Here is a 27,525-nt window from a genome sequence, read left to right as displayed (position 1 = left end):
ATACTTACACAAATGAAGACAAAATCCTTGTTTCAACAAGCTTATTCTGAGACTTAACGTGTGGAAAACATTTTTATTGCCTAGTTCAAAGTCAGTAGCTAAGTGAAAAGCTATTTTGTTTTATTTAACAACAGTAATCTCTGCAGGCAGATACATAAGCAGAAAAAATGCTTCTCTCAGGAGAAAGCTTCACTTTGGTAGCATGAGAAAAACCATCATGCCTTTTCATCTGGCCTGGTTAGCACTCTCTGGTCAGAAAAACAATCAGCGATCAATTTTTTTCATGGAACTCCTTGGAACTATAGAGTTTTCCAGACGTGGTTTCCTCTGGTACCCCTGAGCCATGCTCTGGAATAAGGCAGAGATGTGAAAACACTTACATTACTCCTTCCAACACAGTCAGCCCTCCTAAATGCATATACTCCTAGCTTGATGGCTTACCCTGAAACCTATATAATCTCCTCTAGATCCATACAGTCTCCTGGATTCATCAGATGCTCATAAGCATGGAAGAGCCAGGAGAGGGGACCACAGTCAGGCATTAGAAAATTATGGCAAACTGAGATAAGAAAAAACAACCTACTGCCAGCAGTTCCGGCTTGACTGTACTATTCTCAGTAGTAGTGACAGCACCAGCAGCAACACTTCCCTTCTCTCACACACAATCCTTCTCAGAAAAATACCTCAGTCATAATTTGTTACTGAAGCTTTTTTTTTCTCAGCAGAGTACTTCCACAAATTTCCTCCCAACAACTTCCTCTAATAAAAAGTTTATTTCCCTTTTAATTTTTGGCCTTTTATTTTTATACATAAAGATATTATATGATATTCTTATTCTATGGCTTTAAAATTAATCATTTGACCACCTCAACAAGGAAAAATATTTTTTTCCCTTCATATAAAAAGATGACATTCTAATGAAGGTCTGTGCAGGTCTGATAATCCTCCTAGAAAAGAAACACATCATATCTACACAGTGAGAACAACAACAGTTTCTCAGCAGCCACTATCTGTTGTTTCCCCTCTCGCTATATTTGGCATTACAGTAGCCCCACTGCTGATCCCGTATGCTCTCTCTAGAGTACTCTCTGTTACCTTGACTGACTTCCTTTTTTTTTTTTTTTTTTCCTAAGCGCTCTCCCCCACAGAGCTCTCCAGATCACATTCTTCCTCCTGGTCTCATGATAATGATGTTATACAAGTAATTCTGTCCCTCTACATTCAATATATTCTCCAGCTTACATTTGGCTATGCTGCTTATCTCTCTATTGTACAGACATCTTACATTTTAAAAGTTAACTCAGTCTAAGTACTTTATATATGATTGTCTGTATTTTCTTGCTGTGATCCCCGAGACTGCTAAAGATCCGTTCAGACTATGCATGCACTACCAACTGAAAACCTTCTCTCTGAATTTTCTTTCTAGGAAACAAAGGATCAGAATAACACTAAGGTTCTGACACTAAACTTCAGCAAACACGACTGTATCAGTCAGCATCAAATGCAGATGAACGGTTTGAAATTTAAGCTGAACTGGAAGTATATATTATATACCAGCTTTAAGTTATAAGAACCAGTCAAGCATTTTCAGTTATTAGTCTCTTTAGAACAGAGTTTTAGTTCAACTGCTCCAAATAGTCACAGGCCCATACACGTGCCAAACATCCACCTTTTTATTCCAGCTGGATAGCATTGCAGGGCATTGCAGATATTGTCAGATGCCAGCACAGCCTTGCTTTACTGTGTCTTCCCAGCTCAAGTGCTATTTCTTCAATCTATCTGTTTTAACTTAGACTAAGCTAATTTAAGAGGATTTAACACAGGTTAATACTACAATGAATACAACAAAGCTGAAAAACTTGCAGAAACTATCAAAAAATAAAATACAAAATATTAATTTTGTAGATTTGATAGCAGAAACTATCAAAAAATAAAATACAAAAGGCACTAAGTGTATTCACTGCTTAGAAACTTCAGGTTCTTAAGACTCACTTCTAGTGTCTAATTTTCAGACAGTTGACATAACATTCAAAGAAGTGATTAGATGGAATGAAATAGTTTTAGAGTAGTTTTACATTGCATATCTAGGAAGAGTGTACAAAGTGTTGTCTTAAAGTCTCATTAATGAAACAAAAGTCTTGGGAGAAGGGTTGACATATGTATTTGTAAATAAATCATCTGTGACTGTCACCTAAAAAAAGCATTTTATAAGATGCTATCCCCCCCCCCCCCCCCGGGGGGAACTGGTGGGGGGGGGAATAGAGTACAAATGCTGGGAAGCTCATAATTCTGGACCTTTTTTCAGTAGTGTCCCATGGCACACAAGATACTCTTAACAAAACAGAGTTATTATATTTTAGTTTGATTTTTACAGTTCTCAGCAGAATTCCAAAGACAGTGTAATAATCACACATGGGATGGTAATCCATTTTTGTTGAGCAGCCCAGAGCCTCCCTGAACAGGCAGCTGCTTCACCCTGCATTTTAATCACTCAGGAATGTATGAAGAAAGGGTAATCCTCTATGTAATATATATAAAAAAGTAACTTGGATACATTACAATGGTGTCTGCTTAAGATGATTCTACACTTTTTCACCTCTAAATTTCCCACCAACTCTACCCTGGCATTATCAGTAAAGCTGAAGGAGGCAGATAAAGCAGGGGAGAGAAGCATAAAGAAGGCCATACCATTAACTCAGATATAATGAAAAGTCACTTATGGCACTTTAAGCAGTTCTTAAAATTCATGAAAACTTTGCTTATGCGAAGTTTCACTCCTACAGAGTCTTCTCTGAATTACACTTCAGTGGGATTTGTTCTGTGATCAGCAGCTCTAATAACCAGGCACTACAAAAAGGTTCCGCTCTACTTCTGCTGGGGTGATTACGTAGACGCCCGACAACTGTGTACAGATGACTGTATGTGTGTAATACTGGAAAGGGGCAGGAGATTAATAATCTATTTTCCATAACCTTTCTGTCCTTTTGCTCCCAATGGGACGATTTTGCAGCGGCATAATGCAGGGTTTGTACACCCCATTATATGCGTCTGGAAGGAGCTAATGGGCTGTTGGGCACCTAATCAGCCTCTCCCAGAGGCGAACAACAGACTTCAAAGGAGGAACAGAAAAGGAAGAGTCCTGCTTAATTAGCGCTTAGCTAAGAAGAGGAGCAGACTTGGGGGAAGACACAAGGATAACTGCTCCCTCTCAGAGTCCCTTGGTAGAGAGGTAGGCCTGGCAAAAGATGTTCACTTCTTTGCCTGCCCACGTTCAACTTAAGCTTGCCTGAGTCATGGCAGCACGGACATTTTTCATGTATTAGTCGCTCACAGAAAAGAACAAAGATTCTGTTGTCAATACAAGCCAGAAGCAAAACAAAAATGGAACCGTTCTGTATGTTCACACACAGCAAAAGAAAGAGAAGTTGCACATATCTTAAGCACAAGGTTACCTCCTTTCACCCCTGAGGTGCCCAAGGGCTGGCTGGAGCAATGGACGGGCAGGAGGGAACGCAGGCAGAGGTGCGGGTGGCTGTATCCCAGAGGAAGCCAAGCAGAGTCCCGGGAACGCTCACTGCCTGGTGAGCTTTGAGAACAGTGACAATTTGGGAGGTATTTTTATAAGTTAACTCTAAGTTGCAGAGGGCTTTTAAATGTTAACTTTCTACAACTTTTGTGCTTTTTAATACAAAAGGCATGGAAAGATTTCGCTTTGTCATGATAGGTGTTTTCAGTTTTTTTCCCCTTTCTTACTCTTTATCTAACGAATATCAGAAACTAAATCTGGTCTTCAGTGACTTGCCTGTGAGAGCTGGAGAGTAGCTGAGAGGAGGACAATATTCTATGACAAATATATGTTCATAATAAGCTCATAAGTAAATACTTAACAGAGGACAGACAAATGAAACCTGAATTTCTCTTACAGAATTCATACTTCACAATTGTGAACCACACAGATAACCTGCAAAGAGTCAGATGACTTATCATAGTAGTAATCAAAACAATAAATTAAAAAAATATAATTAAGGCATAATTAAAAAGGTAACCAAGCTAAGTTTTAATGGATATCAGAAAATATATCCACATCTTAACTGTCTTTAGCAGAAAGATATTATGAGAAAATATAGTTCCAGAAAAAAACTTGTAATAAACAATTCCACTGTCTAACAAGCTAGATATTTTCTGCTTAAGTGTTTTATGTATGGTATAAATGAATATATTTAAAGAGAAATATTGTGTCTGCTTTTTGTAACAACTGATTTTAATTTTAATTGTTCTTTCTCAGTTTCATTTTTCTCTCCAACTGCATCTCAGATAAAGGTTGGGATAACTAGGTACACTGATATTAACAGAATATACCATTTGAGTATAGACACCTCCAATGCGAATGTTTTATCTTAGAAACCTTTTAATTTCTTGCTTGCATCTTGCTGTGTTGGAAACAAAGTAGATTGATTTCTGAAAATACCCAGGAGAATACAAGGCATCGACAGCTGAGGAAAGGGACACAGAAGCTTTGGAGACATTAAAATAACAGAAATGAGCTTAAGAACAGCATCTCTACAGGCTGCTTCACATCCGGTATTATGAAACCTACTCACGTCTAGAGGATACCACTTTGTTTTCAAAGACCAAATGAAGTGCACAGTCAGATTTATTATACACTTCAAAAAGAGAGATATGGTCTCTGAATAAGGAATCGATGCTCAAATGCACAGAAAAACAAATGCACAATTTTCCTATTTCACATTCTTCATACTGAGTATCATAGAGGTGCACAAGCCTTTCTATGCAGGTTAATTCATAGATGGGAAAATAAACTCATGTTAATTACGGAAATCTGTAAAAGCTCAAGTCCTTAGAACAGAAGCTTTAAAAGCAAGTAGAGTTAAGATTGGCTGTTCACCACAGGGTAACTGAGGATAAAAAGAAATTAAGGATGAAGAAACTGTGGTGATAGTGTCTCTTTATTCTTTATCTTAAGACTAACCAAGTAGGGCATGAGCAAAGTATTATAAAGAATGTGACAGACAAATAAGTCTTAAAATGGAAAGATTAACTGCTGTCTCTCCTAATATTTACCTTAAGCTTTTGACAGTCAAGGGCCTGCTGTAGAAATACCCAACTATTGGGTTTTAAAGCACAATTAATTAAATCTAATTTAGAAACATCTCGTCTTTGTGTTAGAAAACCCCAGAAAGTAAGTAGAAAAGCATTATGATCAAAAGAGGCTAAAGGAAAGACAGCATGAGGGAAGTACTGTTAAACACTGAACAAACTACTATATTTTCATTTAGTACAGATCTGAGTTCAGCAAAAAGACTGCCATTAAAACATAGCCTAAAAGTAAGTAGAAAAGGCAACCTGTTGTTCTATATTATTCTTCATCTGTTTCAAAAGAATGGGATATCTTTATCATTAAAATATTAAACCAGTATCTATTTTGTATTAACTTTTCACTTTATTCATTGCTTTTATTAAATACGTAGCAGAACAAAAATAGTGAATAGTGATAATATAATAAAGATTTAACATCTTCTCCTGAAACAGTCTTGTGAATAACGACATGCATTGTAAAGCTAAAATCTCTGAACTTAAGAATGCCTTTGTCTTGCCACTTAAACTAAATGAATACAACATCCATAAGATTATTACAAGAGATTTCATTAAAAACTAGTACTTTGCTCTTGTAGCTATGTATTAAGAGGAAATCTACTTTCTTTCACATATATTATCACTCCTTCAGAACTTGATACAGGGCTAATAAAATAAGGACCTATACTCTATTGAAAAAAATCCTTCAGGATCCCTTCCAAGTTCTGTAAAACTAGGAATATTAAATGCAGGACCTGGCAAAGTTGGCAACTCTGCTCATTGTAATTCCTGTATCTAAAATCTCAACACACTTTCCATTTGATACAGCACTGGTTCCCAAACTTATGTTCCAACAAACCACTGTCAACATAGGATACTTATTGAAGGCCACCATGCATGCTTCCTGCTGACATTTTAATTGGAAGCAGATTATCTTCAGGCTGCTCCTGGTAGCATCACCAGAAGAGCACGCCTATGTGCATTCCAATTCCTGATCTGTAGTACTACTATCGACATCAGCCAAACCTTAAACAATTGGAAATTCAGCTTTTCTAATCAACAGGAAGAATCCTTAGCAGTGAAAGTTTTGGTTGCTTTCCTGGGGAAGCCTTCTGGCATTTGACTCCCCTGTGTTCCTTGAAATGGACATCCGTACACATATGCACAAAATCAATAAATATATTGGCAGAAAGAAAAGCAAAAATAGACACAAACCACCAGTACTGCCAAACCCCATCTGCAACTCCCATTTGGTTAAAAAATTCAGATCAGTGTGAAATTTCTTTAAACAGCTTTTTAGATGCATGTTACTTCAGATTATAAATGCTGTAAGACTGTTGGAAAATTCCCTTTCATGAAAAATATACTTAAAAGCATTTAGAACATCTGTTCAAATGCTAGACATGCTAGATCTATAGTCTGCCTAACCATCATGGACAACTATTAAGATGCAATAATAAATAAAACTCTTTATTGGAAAAGACCCTTATCGTGCAGTTCATTTGATGCCACTTATAAATAGCAAAAGGTTCAGTAATTCTAATAGAACTCATCAGAAACATTGCTATTTCACAGCTTTCAATCCAAACCCTTCCCTTTGAAAATTCAGGGTAACAATCATTGCAGTATGACCTTAAAAAGAACAAATCCAGTCTCCAGTTCCAGAGCCAGGGAATCTTCAGCCATATCACAGCTCAAGTGTCCCCACTGTCATACAAATTACTGCTGTCTAGGGAAATGAAATCTTTCAGGTATTAAGTTCAAAATACCCAGAACATTTAGTCCAATAGGTCAGCAGGTTGCATTTCACCAGAAGTTATAGAGAACAAAGGGAACAAGAGGCATCGTTGGCCCCCTGTTGCTGTGTGAGTAAAATCTTATATAACTAAATGCAGATGAGTAACAAATTGGCAGCGCCACAGCTTTTTTTTAGAGGAAATTACTATTCAGTTATTTCTTTTGCTTGCTTTCTCCACACAATGAGTATTTCTTCAGGCTTCCCTGGCTTGAGGTTCGGTCAGTTAGCTCTCCTCCAAATCTTGTTACAATTCAGACAACTGTTCATCTGGTAGTCAGATTGGCTAACGCGAAGACACAGATGTGAACAACAGTTTACTGGGGATATTACAACACTTATCCCTCGATTTCTCTTCTTACTAGCCTATGCATACAGAAAGGGCAGGGTGATAGACCTGGTTTTACATTATCCATACTGCAAGTTTTGAGAACAGGTATGCAACTGTTCAGTAGAAGTCTGTATGATTTCTCAGGAAAAAAAAAAAACGAGAGCCCCTCCAAACCAATTTTCCCTACTCTTTCAAAGGAGGAGCAGTGCTACAGGCAGGTGACAGCACTAAGGCAGCACAAGGGGAACGGCACATGTTCAGTGCCTATGGGAACTGACTGACATCCATGGTTAGTACAGTGCCTGCATCACCTGCAAACTGTCTGAAATGAAAGAAATATGAAGACTCCAGGTATTGCCATCAACTCACAAAATCCTAACATTGTTCCTATGCGAGCCACTTCCCAGAGACAATAATCACATAAATCCTCCAGCAACAAGCAGTAGGGGAAAGCCCTATGGGATTCTACCATCACCCATGCAAAGCAGTGCATGGAGGAGTCCATCACAGCTTCCCTCCACTGATGATCTCATATTTCATTTTTGCTTTTACTCCATCACAAATCTTAATGCAGTATCTTCAACATAGTCCTCAGATTCTAGCAACCATGCTCCAACTGCTTTACAATATTCAATAGCCTTTTGTGACCTTACCTCCCTATCGCCCTACGTTTATCGGAAAGTCAAGAAAATTAGTTGGAATACAATTAGGGAACTCATTCTGTGCCACTGTAATTATTACTGGAGCTGGGTGAACACAAGCAAAAGGAAAATGGGCTGTTGAGGGACACCATATATAATGTAACAACTTAAATAGCTGTCCAAAGTGCAAAGGATGACAACAGTTTACTACTGTAGGAAAGTATGTGGGCTGAAGGCATGCACCACCGTGGCTCTACCGCTTGAGCACAAATATTTCTTTATGTCCGTGTGTCTCAATTGCCACTGCTGCAAAACTAACAGCACTTAAAAATTTGTATCTCGCAGAAGTTCCTGAGAATTTAGTGCTAAGCGATATTATTAGACAACAGAGTACAGACACTGGCTGCATCATTCTGTGAAAGTTAACATTTACTTAAGAAGCGCTGTATGGTACACACAGATCAATAAGCAAAGTGAAATATTACTATAACACTTCCTCTTTATATGCCAGAAGCCATCTCCCCTCCACATTCAAAGTAACCCATATTTCCCAAGGATAACCATAATTGCTAATTATGAAATGATGACTTAGTCAGCACACCTGCCCTTTAAGCATAAAATACTTTCTTTACTAAGCATGTGCCTTTTTTGTGATTTCAAAGAAACTGTAAACATAGGAGACTGTGAAGATCAACAGTCAGCAAACAGTCAAAAACTTTTTGGATGATGAATAACCACCTTTGAAGAGGCCTACTTCAATATTGTTATTTCTGGAATTTCAAGCATGAGCTCTGCAAGCAGCCAGACTACACATTTCTATTCGGTGGCAATAAAAGTCAGCTAATTTGGTACCAAGTACAACAGGATATTATTGTTTATGTATGGTCTTTATCTCATAGTTAAGGGCAAGTCTGCCAAATCCCACAAGTTATTTCCTTATTAAAGGGAATTTAGAAATAGAGGGAGGCACAGTGTTAGTGTGCAGTTCTCTTAATTTTTTTCCATGTCATCCTTGAAACATTTTCAATGTCATCCTTGAAAAATACACTTCAGTACAGAATGTACTCATTAGCCTTTTGCAGTTGATCTTAATTTGATGACAAAGACATTAAATGGATGTCATATTATAGTGAATGCAGTTTTGACAATGGGTTCATTCATCCATTGCAGTAAATAAAAGGACCTTGTATTAAAATGGCTTAAAATGTTCAAAGAATCATATTAAAAGGTGGTTAATTTACGTATTAGCTTAAAAAAAAATCCTGTCGCATTCATTTAAAGTTTTTTCCTTAAAAAGTAATCAAACCACATTTGCACGTTGCTGCACTATTTATTGGGTGCCCCCTGCAAAATCACAATGCATTTACAAAGCAAGCTTTTTCACAGTAAACACAGAGCTGTGCACAAATTACAACGATGTCCTCTTAATCCCTAAAGCTGAGCAGAGCTAAATGCATCTTGAAAATGTTCAAGAGCTATTACTTTTTTTTTTTCTTTTTTTAAAACCATACTGCACTGCTATGAGCTTAAACTTCTATCATTGTTCCAGGCGGTGGATCTCTGGACGTACACGCTTTGATCCAGTGAATATAGGAGAGAGGATTTTTAATTTTTTTTTTCCCCATAAACCAAAGTTGGTTTTCCAGTCTTCAAAATAATGGTATTTGTAGCTTGGTTCTAACTGCAGTTACACAAGTACCTGTGAGATATCAAACAGGCTAATGAAACCTGACTGCCCTAAAAGGGACTGGCTGAGCGCCTGGCATTCATTTGCTAAATAAACATTTGAAGTTGGTGTCCACTGCAAATGCTGTCACTTGGCGTCCAATAGCAACTTCCTTGTTTTATCACTAATATTTTAAGTAATACCATAATGCACTGTATGTTAACTGAATCATAGTATTTGACTGTCATATCTACAGTAATATTAATTTCTGAAGCTTTTAGGCATTGAATATATAAGACCCTAAAAAACTGATAGAAAAATAAAGGAAGAATTCAGTGTCTGAATAAAATTTACTAATAGTTGTCTCAATCTCCTATGATACAGTCTAACTAGAAACTGATTATTATCAATAAGAAATAACTTTCATCCCGTATTATAGTATATAACTATCCTATGAAAATTAAGGCGGATTATAAAATAGTAAAATAATTAAGTGATCTTAATCAGAAAAATACTGATCAAAAATAAAGTGATTTGAAAAAAAATATATTGGTTATACCCACATCCATTGGGTTTTTAACTGCATTAGTCCTAGAACGAGTGTCTGAACAGTAACACTATAGGGCAGTAGGCACCAAATTAATTCTTCTTTTGAATACTTTGAGCTAGTTATGCTTTTGCAGCCTACTGTATTTCAAGAGAATGAAATACGGTCATCAAAAGAGCTTTGATTATTAAGCTTGATTTGATTGACATGATCAGTCATTGCTTTTCAAATTAATATATCAATAATTTACTATGTTTATAATACATATCCCAATATTACTTAAGGCAAAAGATTCCTAGGAATGTCCAGTTGGTTAACAATATTTAAAATGGTATACAGTAGCACTCCTTTCCTATGCTGTAGCCACCCCATGACATAGCATGCATGCAAATTCAAAATGCTTTTAGTTACTGTTATTTATATCTTTATTTTGTATTTTAATTTTGCCAGGCAAGGCACTTTTTCTCCAACATAGGAAATTATTTGATCACAAAGATTAAAGAGCAAAATATGACTTGGGAATAAGTACCTTAATATGATGAGTAATATATCACAGGTCTGCCTCACCCTTCGTTCAAGAAAGAAACTTAAGTAACAAGGAGGCATTATTAATGTGTTCATAACTTGCAATTACAGCCCCTGAAGTAAGGTAAGATTTGGATTGCATTCCAGCCAAAGCACAATTCAAAAGTAAGACTGTCCTGCATCTGTTAGATCTATAGCTTGCCTCTTTCTGAAAACATTAACATTCCTTGTACCTGCTCTACATGCTGTATTTATACGGCAGTCAGCTCCCAAATGGATGGCACCATTAAGATCAAAATAGTTGCTTGTCACAGTATGCAAATAAAAGGGAATTTTCTTATATGCACACACACTAGTTTGAGGCTGTCCTATGAGAGGTCTCTCTCAATTAAATTTCTCCCCCTCCACCGCCCCCCAAAAAAAGGTTGCAAACCTTCTATATGATTTTTATTATGCCTAGAGGAATGGATGAAAAAATTACAAACATTGCCAAATGTGTAACTAGAAATACTGCCTTGAAGTGAGTGGGGGAGTTTAGATCTTGGCAGCTGCTGTGTAATCAAAAACTTTTACAAAAGCTAAAATAAATTAAGCCTTTTTTCAGAGGCTTGCTGATTCTGGGAGTTATTTGCTTGCAGACATAAGATGTTCAGCTTTTCAGACAGCATTCACTGGGGCAGCTGTCCAGAGCGAGTGTATGTCCTCTGAACAGGAATAAGTCACAAAAGCACAAGATTCTTGAAACAATGCAGAATCCATGATTTTGAAAGCATGAAATGTAGCTAAGAACCAAAACACTGGCTGTTTGTGGATTCTGTTTGCTAATTTCTTTAAACTGAAGTCCTATTAACCAAAGAAGTCAGTAGGGTCTAGAAAGCCAACTTCCACAGCTGACACGGATATTCAGTGCATCTTTACTGGTATTTGTAACAGCAAGCCATAGGCATTGAACTGAGTCTTAATATAACTTTAAATTAAATTAATTTTCTCAGCTGCATTTTGCTTAAGATATTGTTGACATCTAAGGAAAAAGTAAGGTTAAAAACTCACTAGAAAGAAAAACAGGATTAAATTCTGTCTTGTGAGGCATTGCTCAGAACACATATCGAACACATACCAAGAGGCAACTGTATTACTTTACACACCATTATTGGTTTCATTGGTATCAATAAGGAGAGAAAGTTGAACTTTCATCTAAACTGTCTCTCAGATATCCTTCCTCGCTTTTGAGAGCCTACAGCTCCAAGATGGTGTCCTCGCAATGAGGCATCAGACAATATAATAATGAAGAGCTACTTCTTCAGATATACTGGCACCTGACTAGACTGGAAAAAGCCCCTAAAGTTTCAGCATATGCTTATAGCAAGAGTAAGGTTTCATGGTAGAATGGGATTTTGAAATCTTTTGTTTTCAACCCACAGTTGAACAGAATTAGAGAATCTGGAAGTCACCTGCACCTGGGCAGCTGGACAGAACTGGGAGAAAACACCTGTATACATAGCCTGTGAAGAACTGCTAAGCATCAAGCAGATTCAAGCTTCTTGTTTCTGCTCTGGGATTAAAGCCAAACAGCAAATACAAGTAAATTGAGCACTATCAAGAACAAGTGCGTTTTAAAAAACGGAAAATGAATCCTTTCCTGAATAATGATTTATAATTTTGTATTTATAAATCATATATTTAATTTTCAGGTGTTTCCTGAAATTCATATTGAGTCATATACCAACATGTGTTCAAACCAAGTTGAGAAAAAAAATCTTATTTTTAAATATGATATGAAACGCACAACAACTCCCAAGGAGAATTCCACAATACAAGTGGAACACCCACGTAACTTCTTTTTTTTTCCATGTAAACAGAGACCTATGATTAAAGTCTGAGCTCCCATGGTTTTGATGCATACAAGTATGCATTACACACACTGTCTCAGCAGGCACTCATTATGCAGTCACAGCAAAGAAGTGAATGCCTCACTGAACAAGGAGGAAGGAGGAGATTTTTCACTAGTTCCGTCGAAAGGCAACAACAACTTAGAGAAAAGAGGAATTACTGCAAACTCCTTTTTTATCTGTGATTTGGGATAAAATTATTTACTGATAATAAATAGCTAAAACAGTACTTCACCTAAAAAATTCTTTCTGGAAGCTATAAACCTCAACAATTCCTTACCATTCAAAGAGTAACTACACAAGTATATAAGATTAACTAGGTAATGTCAAACCTGAGTAAATTATTAATTCAAATTAAGCCAGAAATAACAACCTGCCCTTTAATATTTTGGGGGTAAATGATATATGTTCAATTACTCCACAGAGTCAATTTCAGACACAGAGTCACTGAAAGCTAGAATTAATTCAGGAGACATGGTCTAGCTCTGGTTTGAAAAAACCTGGCCAATAAAATATATAGTTAGACAAATCCTGATCAACACAACTAGAATTATTTAGCAGTTGGGGGCTTGCATCATTTGAAAGCAGGACAATTAGTAAGAATATAACAATGGGCTTATTCTTTGGAAAGGAACTGAGATAAAAAGAAGACCAACATTTGACATCTCCAGGGAAGCAGTTTAAAAGACACGTTACAGTGACTTACTACAGTAAGGACTGTTCATCACCCTTTGGTATGTACATGCAATCCCTATTGATATAAATGAATGTCGTTTATCTATACCTGAGGGAAGAATTTATTTTTAAGAATGCAAATACAGATTACATATTTAAATTAATGAAGCATGTAATGTATGTCAAGGACGAACTGTACAGAAATTTTTTTATGAGTTTTAATGCTATCTGTAGCAGTTTTCACACATTCTTAAATTAGTCTGTAGGCATTTTAAAGGTTAAAGAAGCATGAACTTTGAGAACATAATCATGAAGTTCAATGTGAAGAACAACACAAATCATATGCTGGAAGGGTGGCATTTCAATTTCGCCAGAGGCAAGGCATAAAGCATAAAAACAACTGTGTTAAATGGAAACTTGCTACTTGTTAAAAGTGAAGGTAAGAAAGAAATAGTAAGACTAAAGCCAAGACTGAAAATTACACATTTATGTAGTTGTTTTCTTCAATGTCTCTGCTATTCAAACTTTACAACCTAAGGAGTCAAAGACAAAGGGTGCAGTGACTGTGTAATCAATGAAGCATTTAGCAATAAGGCAAACAACTCTAAACTTTGGAGGGGCGTTCTGAAAGCCTATATCTGGAAGAGCAAACGCTGCCCACATACCCTGAATGTTCTCTATACTTACTATTATGCACTAATTATTCCACTTTCACGTTAACACTACTAGAGGCACATGGGTGGGACTAAGACAAATATTCCGAGAAAAATAGCAGCTGGAATTGCACTACTGTGTCATTGAGCCAAATTCTGTTATGAAACTCCAGCTACTAAGCTTTGGGCTGGTATATGGCCAGGCTTCAGCCCATCCATGTGAAAGAGGCCCTATATTCAGCATACAACCAGTCTGATACCATAAGTGCCAAAACTTACACGAAGTATGTACCCTAAACACGGGCAGCAAGCCATGCATTTAAATAACTTCACTATCAGTTTTAATATAACATTTTTAACAGATGCAGCTGCTTGGAAAATATCTAGCATATCTCTTTCACCTCTAGCCTTCTCTTCCTTGTGCTTGAAATTTTTTTTGTTGCTGCTAAACAGTTTTGCACAGCTGGTGCATTCACACTGGTGAATGTAAGGTCTAAGGCTAAAAAAAAAAAACAAAACCCCACCCACCCACCCATCAGAACTATAGGCCTTTTGCTGACTGTTGTTGATGGCCTTAATTTTCTGTTGAAGAGCAACCCCAAGTCTTCCTCTTATTAAGAACATATTTGCAGAATTATTTTTGGCCCCTCCTGAGCCCTCTTGCTAAATGCACTCCTTTCTGCACCTTTCCCAGTGCAGCAATAACTGTGCTACAATTGTGGAACACCTTGAGTTGGAAAGAACCTTTGGAGGTGGTTTAGTCTGAACACCCTGCTCCAAACAGGGTGAGGCTGGGCTGCTCAGGGCCCGTCCAGGCAAGCTTTGGATAATTCAAAGAGCAGAGAATCCACAGCCTCTCTGGACAATCTGTTCCAGTGCTGGAGTTCCCTATGGTGAAGTTTAGGGGTTTTCCCACCAAGTTTAAGAAAAACTTTCCTTGTTGCAACTTGTGATGTTTGGTTCTTTTTTTCGTTCTTAACAACCAGAACCATTTTCCACCTTCTTTGATTCTTCCATGTGTTAGACGTCAATAAAGAGTTCATGATTTATAACCCCTACTGGATAAAACTCCATGCATCCTCCCGAAAACATATACCTGAGCAATTGCATCTCGTGCAAGAGAATACTATTATAAAACACAGATGAAAAATCCATATGTTTAAATCTGTATTAGATAAAAATGTCAGAATAACTGTTGAAATGTACTGCCTGTTAAAACTGCAGTGTGTTTCATCACATGCTTGCAGGAAGTTTTGCCACAACCTAGCAAAATACTACATGCACACAGTCTTAAGCACTTGAGTAGTTCCACTGATCTTCAAAGGGATTATTCACATACTTAAGTTAAGCACTTTATTAAATGTTTTGATGGATCACAGTCGCAGTCTAGGTCACAGTTTCAGTATAAACTCGGGCCATGTCTATATAACAACATAACATCAGAAGATATTTTTTTCAGACTGTACAACACTTAGGGCTGAATGTTAGTGTGCACATGTAAAAAGACAAGGAATGTTCTTCATAACGGGGATTTGTTCTACTAGTTCCTCAGCATTATGGATATGTAACAGATATGTATTTTTATCACACTGTAACTGTAGTAATTTGATTATGATATGTATATAGATATACAAAATAAATTTTGCTAGCATTGGACTAAATACTGTAGAGCTTGCTCATTTAGACTATTTGAAAGAATAAATCAAGGAAGACTTGGCTCATTATTTGTAAACATATTCAGTACCTACTGTAGACAGAGACCAGAAACTGAATATTCTAAAGCAAATCTATCCTAGCTCGGTAATGAAATTTTAAATTTCTAAGCAGGTAAGGCCCATCAAATGGAAAGAATGTAATAAAATTATTCGTTTGTTGCAAGGTGATTAAATTTACATAAAGACTGTGGCTTTGGTTAAAGGGGGGAGGGGGGCAGGGGGAAGAATCGGGTAAAATATAGAATCCCCTAAGTCTGACTTTGTCAGTTTTATACTTCATGCTTACAGATCCAGTTATAGTAGTAATAAAACCTGGGGTTTTTTTTCATCACTGAAAATATGGAATAGCTGTAAATCAAATATATTTGGATTCTGTGTATCTCAGGTTTAATTTTGAAAATTAAATTTAGGAAGAAATTTAAATAGAAATGGTAGTTTAGAAGTGCTATTTTTGTCTATTCTTTTGTTTGTGGTTTGCTCAAATAACATCATCATCATCAACACTATCAACAGGCAAAATTCCTACAACTGCAACATTTCTTCCAACATATTCTTCATTAAAATGGTGTAGGCTTTCTTATGAAATATATTTCTCAAATAATTTCAGTTTACAAATTGCAGGAGAACTCTAAAGTCCTGAATTTAAGTGGGTAAAAAGAAGGGAGCAGAACACAACATAAGAATAACTACACCAATAATACATGGAATATATGAAACTATGAAATCAAGGCAAAGGCATTTTCTGTCTCACAGCACCTATTTTTTTCACAAATTTTTGTTAATGCAAGTATGCAGTTTACCTGCAATAAGGTTTCCTATTATTCATGAAACAATTTGCAACTACTCACCATGGAAATACAAGACAATGCAGTTTCAAGTAAAACATGCAGTTATTTTTAGATATCACAAAATGAAATCATTACCAAAATAAGGAATCTCAAAATCTTGTTCTGATTAAACATAGCAAAAACTTGTGAATTATTTCACTCAAGTAGGAGAAAAGGCTTAAAAGAATTTAAGTGCCTTAAAAAGTACTAATAAAATCCATTCTTACCACTTTGAAGTGAAATTGGAAGAGAAGGGAATGCAGCATCAGCATATTATCCACTGAGTCTAAGTTGTGTTATTCACTGTGAAAATCCTAATTTTGCTGCCATATTTGAAGAAGAGTGCTTTACTACATGTATTCTTACAAATATGTAGCTTAAGTACCATCAAGTGCCTTGCATAGATTCCCACCAAAGTATGAGCCCCGTTAATGCTCTGCAGGTTTTGCAAGGTAACATCCCATCCATTCATCTTCCCTAAGACATCCCACTGGTCAGCTTCCGACACTCAAAATTTACTGCTAGTCATTTACAGAGATCAAAGGTATCTGCATCATGCCAAAAGCACTGTATTTTCACATTACGGAAAATCTCTTACCAGAAGTTGTGTCTGGTATATAAATGATCTACTGAGAGTGCCTTATTAGTTAGTTATAAGCTACTTATAATCCAGTAGCTACTTAAGGTATTTTATCAAAGGAATACCAAATAGATTCTGTTTCTTTTTCCATTGAAACATCTAAACTTCTAATTATGAATTTAAATGCTAAGACTTACCAACTCATGATCTGCAAATCACAATGAAAGAGATGCTTTATAATGATTTTATTAAAGTACATTTAACAAGATAGTGTGTTTTGATTTGTAAGATAGCTAACCTAAAGAGTGTTTTTTATGTTTCCAAAGAATGTAAACCAAAAATCTTCTTCATTCTTTGATGCTGTCACGAAGAACATAAAGAAAATGCCACCAAGATACTATAATTAAATACGAGCAAGTAAATCTCAACAGTGACTTGTAGAAAACAGACAGTATTTTCTTGTTGCTGCAGTTACAGCTTCTAGCAAGGCCACAGTTTATCAACTGAAGGCCTCTTCAACAGAAGTCTCAGCCAACAAATCTATTAAAACACCGTACCTTGTTTTCATACACTATGAGGATAATGAGAGCAGTACCAGCCACTTTTCCCTTTTTTCCCTTACAGACACAAACAGCGTCGGAAGCACCAGTCAGCGTTAGACCACATGCTGGTTCCATGACTGCCACCAATAAATACGTGCTCCTAAATCCCCTGATATTAACTTGCTGGTATGGATCTTCAACTGGGAGCCATATGTACAGGATGTGTTACTACTAAAACAACCCCCATAGTCTGTTGAACCAGCAAGTTTTGATTACTATTACAGCTGGATTTTTATGTGCTAATTAGTTTCACAAATTCAACATTTGCACAATTCAACAGATTCCTACATAAAGCAAGCAACAGAAGTCACAGACAGAAGAATCGCTTTTGGTTTTCTTGGCTTTTTAGTGCTGGACTCCTCACAATCTCTTTTTCTTGTTTTCAGAGCAGTCTATTGTCTTTGAACAGACTGTTTTTAAGAATTTGGTAAATAATTTTAAAAATTTTACAAACTTCAATAATTTGACAAAGCATTTAATGTTACAAATGCTACACACAATTATATTGGTAGATGGCTACACGCGCCTCTGCTTAATGAGTTGTATATACAACAGTCCAAAGCATCGATGGCATCTCAAGGGTCAGCCCACAGAGACCCACTGTGCCTGACTGGGAGGTAGCTCTCATCTACGTATGTTACTCTCATATCTCAGTTCCAAAGATGGGACTGACTTTCTTTTATTTCCAGAAAGAAATTCTTTACTGTGAGGGTGGTGAGGTACTGGAACAGGTTGCCCAGAGAAGTTGTGGCTGCCCCATCCCTGGAAGTGTTTAACCAGGCTGGATGGGGCTTTGAGCAACCTGCTCTAGTGGGGGTGTCCCCGCCCATAGCAGGGGGGCTGGAACTTGATGATCTTTAAGGTCCCTTCCAACTCTAACCATTCTATGATTCTATGAGTTTCTAAGTTGGCAAGACACAAGGCAGAAGCACAGAACCCTATAGCTTTGCTTGCTTGGAAACACACCTAACTAGCAAATCCCGCTAAAAGAATCCCACAAAACTTATGTGACTAAGGCCCTGCATTAGGAATAAGTACCATAAGGCCTTATTTTCCAAAGCCCTATGCATTTGTACCTCCTTTGGGATAAAAGGCAGGTACAGGTCATCATCATTGCTGGTATAAAGCCACTTGTCTTCTACTGCCCGCCATTTAGATATGTATATTAGGATAGGACATCTCACACGAATAGGAGTGTTGCAAATGTGTTAATTAATGCTTATATGACAGTTTCATAATTAGGTGTTGGAGGATATCCAAGGACTATGAAAGACATTCTTATCATTTTTAGTTAGATCTAATTTTTGTTATCTTCTGTCTTGTGGTTAGTCACCAGGTTCCAGCCCCAAAACTGTTCTGCTGAGCACTGCTATCTACTATTTTTGCTCTGTGTTTTAAATTAATCCACTTCAACTCAGGTCTAGACTGCCACCATCAGCATTGCTCCATATCCCATTAGGCAGCTACAGCAATGATTTATTATTTAATGACAGCAACGTGGCAGAAGTGCTGCGTTATGTTTCTTAATATCTATTAAGAGTTCAATAAAACAATCTGCTGAAGGTCTTTTTGTTTCTCTGATGTACAAAGACATTTTCTACAGATAATACAGCAGATCACACAGTAGTAAGTATGAATCTCAGTAGGAAACTTGTATGCTTTATTTCAAATCTGTCAACATTTTTCATGTATCTCCAAAGAAACTATTCATTGCACTTCCCTTCCCGCCAAATCCTCCAAATTAAATATGCTTAATACAGAAAATACATTCTAAAAGACTTGGAATAGAAAAAAAGCAAGTATTAATAAAGTCAGAAAAATATGTTAAGTTATTCAGGCATCTCACTACATCTTCTTTGCATAAAATAGTGTGCTAAGCTTAAGGACATAATTCCGATGGAGGTCTATAAACATTTGCTTATCAGTTTGCATTCTGTATGCAGCTCACATACCTGTAAATGGGCCAGGAGAGCCTCTACCCTCAGTACATAGATTCATAGTTTGCAGCAGCATAAAACGTATTAATCAGGTACTACAGTCATCATACTCCAATCTAGAAGCCACAGCACTAGCCATGAGGAAATACACATTTCTGTAATCCAGGCAGTAACTATAAAAGACTAAATTATCATTCAGCACTAGGAAAATTTGCGATCACAGAACAAAGACCTACACTCCTGAACTCAGAACAATTAAAGCTGTCAGCTTTGCCACATTCAGAAAAAAATGCAAGAAAGCCAGTGAAAATCAAAATTTGAACTCCAAAAGCTACACTTTTTAGGTCCAGCTATAATTTCCATGCATCCCAGTCAGCAATATGAAAAGAACCCACAACAACCACAGGAATAAGACTTTTTCTTTGAATATTAATCAGATGTTTGTCATCATAGCAAGCGTCTGTGCTTTCTCTTTAAAGGAACATCTTTTTACTTACAGATACGTCTTCAAAACGAGGGGAAGTTTCCAGATACAAGTGACTTGCAATGCAGTGCTGCTACTGTGTTTTGTGACTTGCAGACTCACTAGTTTTCTCTACCTCAATTTTCCCATCTGTAAAATGAAACCAACAAAAGATATTCTGCTCAGATAGCCGAAGTTTTATTTTATGAAAAACCTGTAATTTAGAACTCTCAAATTCGGAATTCTAAACACAGCTTGAGCTCTTGGACTAGGAAAGCAATCTAAATAAAAGAGTAGTAGAATATTCTAATTTTTAACAATGACCAGTCAACCCACAAATATGATAGTTACCGTGCAAGTTTTGTTTAGAAAATAAGAGTAAAAATTCCCTGTCAGGTATGGGAGCATCAGTAAACACTTCCAGCAGTTCATTACTGAATCATGCACCATACAAATCCAGTTATATCAACTGTTTCAATTTACTAAATAAATCCTCAAAATTAGTAGTGAATTAATCATAATATTTATTTATTCTTCTGCTATTTTAACATAAGAATTTTTAAAGCATTTATTAAACATGTTTCTCTTTGATTATCTGTTCTGACCGCCCTATCCATTAGCTCATGCATCTTTCAAGAGGGGTATGCACTGGTCATATTTTAGAAATTAAAGCGTACTGTGACAGCTGAAACTTGGTTTATGGAGCAGGTTTAGTTCAGGTTGGTAGACTCACTTGCTTAACTCAATTAAAATCTGCAAAATGCATTTAAGAAAACCCACACTTTACATACACTGTATTTTTCATGCTTGCTCTATTTCATGTTGATGAATTTGTTGATGATGTTGATGAAGCTTTTTAATAAGCTGAAGATTACTATTAAAAATTTTCCTTGCAAAGAATGTTTTAAAACTTAGCTACATTCATAAGTAGTACAACTAAAAAGTATACTATGAATCAATGGTTTGTTGTTCTTATAGATTGGCTTAAAATTGTGGTGTTGCAGAATTACAGTTTGGAGTGGGGAAGCATCCACTGTGTGAAAACACACCAGTACTTAGCAGCTATTTGTTTATTCTCTTGTTCCTGAAGCAGCGTAGGAAATTACTACCTGTCTGTGGTAACTGGCAATTACAAGTGAAAAAAATTAAGTAAAAGTTACCTTACTAAAATGGAAGTAGGCATTTAACAAAACAAATAGAACACAACTACAGCATGCAAGTTACTAATGATCTTCAGTTTCCTTAGGCAGAACATATAATACAGGTGACAATGTTTCTGGTAGCTTGTGATACATGGTACAACCATTTTAAACTGCGATAGAATATGTCACGGGTGACGCACAAGTGAATACTGCAGTGGCTTCACAGTCCTGCTCTTTCACATCACCATGATTCCATAGCTCCTGAGGTTAAAAACTGTTGTGGCTTTACATTTTAAGTACTAGGCATAGAAATAATTTACATGTGGGAATCTAAAGCTGCAAAACTTTGTTATATTGCATTTGCCCTGTGCTGTTTTCACAGGCACTAACAACACTTTAGGCTCTACCGTCTTCAATGCTGCCAAAACTGATATATCAGACTTCAAGTAGGTTTAAATATTTATATCTAGAACTGCTATTTTCAGGCTCTGCACAGATTTAACTGTATTTAGTTTTAAGTCTGGTAATTTCTGTGCACACTTTAAACTCAAGTACACCAGGTGTTTAAATGCCACAAAGGATTATTATTACTTATTTAGTTATATAGATCCATTTCCTCATGTATGCAGATGCCTAACAAGGAAGTAGAGAAAAGACACCTTCCAGAGGGTGTAACACCTCCTTCTGATGAGACTCATAGCAAGAAACTTGCCGATTCTGAGTTCTAGATATTACTCTCACTGACTCATTTTGCAAACTTCCATCTGCATTCTCAGCGGTGAACATATAAATTGAAAATGTTCAGATTTTCACAGGCTAAACTTATGTAACCATGGTCTAAAATATTTGCCTTCCTTCTAACTAATATTATTCTAACTAATATAACAAAGGGAATCGAAATACTTAAGGGAACTATACTGTAAAATGTTGGTTGTTATATAAAGGTAAAAATACAGAACTATTAGCAAAACTCCCTAAACAAGGTGATTAAAAAAAAAAAACCCAACAGCAAACCCCACTATCCATACAGCATTGAAAAGGAAACGTGCACAGATTAATCACAAAGTTTAAATTTGAGTATAAACATGAACTTATTCCTATAAAACACCAAACAATTAACTTAGGTTGAAAAAAAAAAAAAACCACACAACCCTAAGACTCAAAAGAAATATGAACTTTAAGAAATGACAGGATAATCCAACAAAATTGAAAAAATAAGAAAGGAGGCAGAGACACTGAACTACAAGTGCTGCAGCACTTGAGTTTACATTTTGCAGAAACCCTATCAAATACCATAACAGGGCACTACAGGCACTAGGGTTCTGGACACCCTCAAATTAGTACCAAAGCTTGAATTCTCTATCAGAAAAGAACACCTTGAACAGCCCGTTCTAGATCTATCATTTCTGCCACGCAGCCCTGACTTCCTCCTTCTTTACAAATAAACGTACTCCTAATCTTGCATCCTGATACTGTGATTAATATCTGACCAGCAACTAGACAAAAAAGTTGGCAGTCCATTGGAATGACACTATACAAACATACATTAAACATACAATATTTGCACCAGACAACTCAATCTAAAAGACTATCCTCTGCTTTTAGAACTTTCTCCAAATCCATGAACTGGAACCACAAAAAATACTTGGAAAGAAATAATATCTTAACATGATACATTTCTGATCAACAGAATACTGATCCATAGCACCAAGTGACAGAATTTAGCTCCAGCAGAATACTGTCTTTCCAGATATGAATTTCAACTCACAAGTTCAATGCTTTATTAAAATGGAAGAAAGTAACTCAGCAAGACTTTGCTTTGCTAAGCAACCATGTAAATCAGATCTGTTTGAGCAAGTCCCTTAGATGAGCAGTAAAACAATATGCTCTTAGAAAAGGAGCTAGAATTTTCTACTAATGAGGATTTTCCTTCCGTCTCTGACAAAAAGAGCCCACTTACAACTAAGAGCCAAAACTATTTCACTGTTGGGAATCAGGGCTGTCACTGTTTCAAAAGAGTAGCTAGACAAGGAGGACCTACTAAAAATGCCAAAAGTGTACACGGAGGTGTGTGGGAATAGACCTTTAAACTACGCCTTGATATGGGACATTATCAGTTTGGTACTCTCAGATACTCAGATACACAGATACAGGTTGCATTTATATTGGTGTTTTAGTTCAGATTAGGAACTTAAGAAGCAAATGATTGTAAGATGTGAAACAGACCCCAGGGGATCGATCAGAGCTAGTCTGATCCCCTGAAATACAAAACCTGGGAATACCAGGTTCTCAGCACCAGCTCTGTACCCTGGTAAATTCTAATGTAGACACAGACATAAAGAATCAGACTAACAAATGAAGAAAACCAGGAAGAAAATATGTGGGAAAACAGCATTCTAGAGTTTTGTTAACACTACTTCAAATCTGCAACTGATAGCAAACAGAAGACAGTTACAACTGTGCAGATATTAAAACAAGAACAATCTTTTCACCAACAACTATAGATTTAGGAGCATTTTTTATATGGCAAAAATAATCTGTCCACATGATGAACCTTCTTTTATGTTCAGTTAGGCTATGATAAGCTTCTAAAACAAGTGTTCTAGGACACAGTTCTGATCTCACTATGATAACAGCATTAACTGCAACAAAAATGTTTTTTGTTTACTCTAAAAATCATTAAAAACCAGAATTGTGCTCCAAATAGAAGACTGCAAAATCTTCTCACTGGACACGATCACATACAGAGACAACAATAATCCCATCACCCTTTTTATTACATGAAAATTCTCAAATAACCTGTAGGACTGGGCAGCAGATATCATGTTGCCTTTCAGCTTAAGCTCTACTGTCAATCCAACACTAACTGCAAAAGATTCAGAACTCTTCTTTATCCAAAATATCTGCTCTTATATTTCTGTCAGATATCTCAGAAGACGTAAGGCTTCTTCTACCTGTAACAAAACTACGGGCTACAACTAACTTTTCTCTTTTTCCTCATTAAATCTCTATTGCTCTCTAGTCCAAAGAAGAACTTGACATTGAGTATAACAACAAAACACATATCTAACGATCATACAGTGTAGTCCTCCCATAAAAGTTAATTATGTGGCTTTTCAGACCATCAGATTAAATTCTTTTTGCTTAATCTTAGCGTGCTTGAGAAGCAGACATTCAATTTCCCCCACAAGTATTTGTACATAGGGCTAGAGAAACAATGCACGAAACAAGTACAGAAGAACTGGCAGTAAAGCAGGACTAGGATTGGAGCTGGGAGTAGGAAGCTGCGTTAGATCTAAACGAATCATGTAGTAACATGAAGCTCTATGCAGACAACAGTAGCTGTTTGTTACCCAAATAAGCACAAGTGTGCCATAGTCTATTGCATTGCACAAGGTGTCAGCGTCCTCCCTCCCTTTAATGTAAAGGAATTAAATTATTTACATGAGATACTCCGAAGTTGATTTTTAAAGTAAATAATAGATCATAATACTAAAATAATTTGTTGCCCATGTTCTAATCATCACTATTTCTGATCTAGTGTGGAAGCAATGTTGTCTCCGAGAAACAATGCAAGTGGTTAAAAGAAGGATGACTAAGTAGTGGTTGAAAATGTGTTTGCATCCTCAGCAGACACAACTGTAGTTTTAAGTGACTGGCTCTGAAGTCTACAGGAGCTGTTCTGTGGGTCATGGTGCCACCTAGAGGAAAGCTGACTAACATTTGGTCCAGCTCACCTAGCTATAAGAAATGAAGAATGCATATCAAACTTTGAAGAGGGGGAAAAAAACCCAAACTCTCTCATTTAAGAGCTGAGCTGTATGTTGAGCTCTGTTTTTATGATAGGATACAAGGTATTTTATAGAGTTTATTTACAGTGAAGGGGATATAAGGCTTCAATTCAAAACTGCTTTGATAGTTAAGATATGTTTGGACTTTGGACAAAATCAGTCTATATTTTATTTTAGTTCCTTCTTGCTGATGTATTAGAAATTAGGTTCATGTGACATCTTGATTAATGATTAAAATAAAATATGGAGTACTCCAGTGCACATTTAGGTTAAAGCAGTATACTATCAGTTATTTCTACAATGTTATCTTGTAAAGTATGCCTAAGAAAAGGTAACACTTCATCTAACTAGACACACATGATGAAAATACTGTATTTGCTAATGGAGACAATAGGGAAGCGGAAATCCAGACACCTGACTATCAAGAGAGCATTTAAGTCCAATATATATGAAATATTCCTGAAAACAAAAGAAAATGCAGAGAAAGTATGAAATGGTGTACTTTAAGATAGAACCTAAAAATTAAATACATACATATAAGAACAAAAAATACACAAAAACAACCACAAACATAAAATGGTTATTACTTCAGTAAAACCCACAAAACTCACTAAAGTAGTATACACACATGTTCTTATTAGAAAGAGCAAGTCAGAAATTAACTATCCATTTTTAAATCTTATGTAGAATGCTAAAGACTGGTTTAATCATCACACAGCAAACGAATCAGTTCTACATTTGGTTTTTACACATTTTTCTAATCATCATGATCATAGACGTGAACATCGAGTCTATAAAGGCATTACACACATATCTGTTTTGTAAGTTTCCATTTTATTTCAGCTATTTTTAGACAGTAGGAATAGAAAACCAACCTGTATCAGGTAGAACCAACATCCTTCCCAGTAACACAACCACCCATTTTTCGGTGCCTTCTCTAATGCAGGCTATATTGACACCAATATTCCAAAACAAAACAAACAAACCCCAACCAAACAACAAACAAATCAAAACATCAAAAAACCCCCAAACAAAAAAGCCAATGGGAAACAGAACAGGATTGACCCCTGATGTGGAGGCACTTTTCTCAGGGCAGATGGGGTTCGCTAGTTAGTTAGTTTGCTAGTTTCAGTTCAGAGAGGAAAACTGCATTTTCTGTTTTTATTAGTGTTTTATCAATAGCCAAAAAGTAATGTTTTAGTTACAAAAGAACATACAGAACCAGTTTGAAAATGCATTTGCTTCTGCACATGAACTCTCTTTCTAGTAGTTCTTGACAGAAATATCTTTTGTGATTAATTCAAAATACTGAGGCAATTCATTTTCTTCTCTTTCTTGAAGTGTCTCCTGATGAGAGAGAATCAAAAGGTACTTAGCCCAACACAGCAGCAATTGTTGAAGTATTCCTAAGCATTTTAAGTGTCATATAAGGGAGTAAGTTACTAAGGAAACAAAGTCATTCATATTTTAGCTGCCACAGGTAGTGCGAACCTTCCATCTATTAGAAATAGCTCTAAAGGATCTTTCAAAACTTCCAGTAACATGTTGCATCTGAAGACAGATTAAAAACTGAAATAATTATAAAGCTGGATGGACAGTATCAATCAGAAGAAGCAAGGATAGCTTCCCCCTTTATAGCAGCAGTACAAATTCATTTAAAAAAAAATGTTTTCAGTATTTTAGAGGGCATGAACCCTGATTGTGGACCCATGGCTGTACAAAAGTGTCGATCAGTCTTATCTTCAAAAATGTTTTATGTGGCCACATACTGCATTCAGAGTTGCCTGTGGACTGGACACAATAATCAGCAGGGGAAGGAGAGCTCATTATCACAACCTCTCCTTCCCCTGCAGACCACCTCAGCATGAAGCCACGTATCTCAACCAAAAAAAGATTGCTACTGAGAGCTACACAAGATGTTTCTAAAATCAACTAGCTTGGTGTTCAGCCTATAGCTACAACCTTCTTTTAACCTTCAGAAAAGCAGAAGGACTAGGATGGTCTCTGAATATTAGCAAAATTCTAGTATATTAGCTACTACATACCACTATACAGTTACTACAATATACCATTATGAAAGGCAGTACGATGACTGCACATAAGTGCTAGAGGCTAATGCTCACGCTCTACCTTATGCCTTCACGTTGGGTGTTTTAAAAAAGAACAGTGCATATGTCCTTATGTAAGAAGATCTGTCATACACACATGATCTGTTATGAAAACATGCTGAAACCTGCCTAAGAGAAAATTTAGTATGTAGGCATTTTAGTCTTGAATAAACCTCTGAAATACAACTGCATTTTTACCACCAAGCTGCCCACACCGAGAAACCTCATTAAAATATTTCTCAGACACAGGAAAACTCTAAGTAACCAACAAGTTACGACTACTGATTATTTGTAATGCCGAAATTTTTGAGAAGGACAGTAATGTCAGTATGTGTTACCAACCAGAAATGTACTCTCCTCGCGGGGCAGGGGTGGGGGGGGCAATGGGTGTGTGGGTGTGTAAAAAAAAAACAGAGAACCACAGATTCACATTTTCAGAGAATCGTCCAGAAAACACACTGTTGCAACAAATCAGGAAATAAGAGAATCATCTAAAGAAACTGGAGATATGTTTACTAAAACAATTAAGACAGTCACCATTTCT

Source organism: Numenius arquata, chromosome 5 (genome assembly GCF_964106895.1).
Source record: "Numenius arquata chromosome 5, bNumArq3.hap1.1, whole genome shotgun sequence".
NCBI classification, from domain to species: domain Eukaryota; kingdom Metazoa; phylum Chordata; class Aves; order Charadriiformes; family Scolopacidae; genus Numenius; species Numenius arquata.
Note: the sequence above shows the minus strand (reverse complement) of the source record.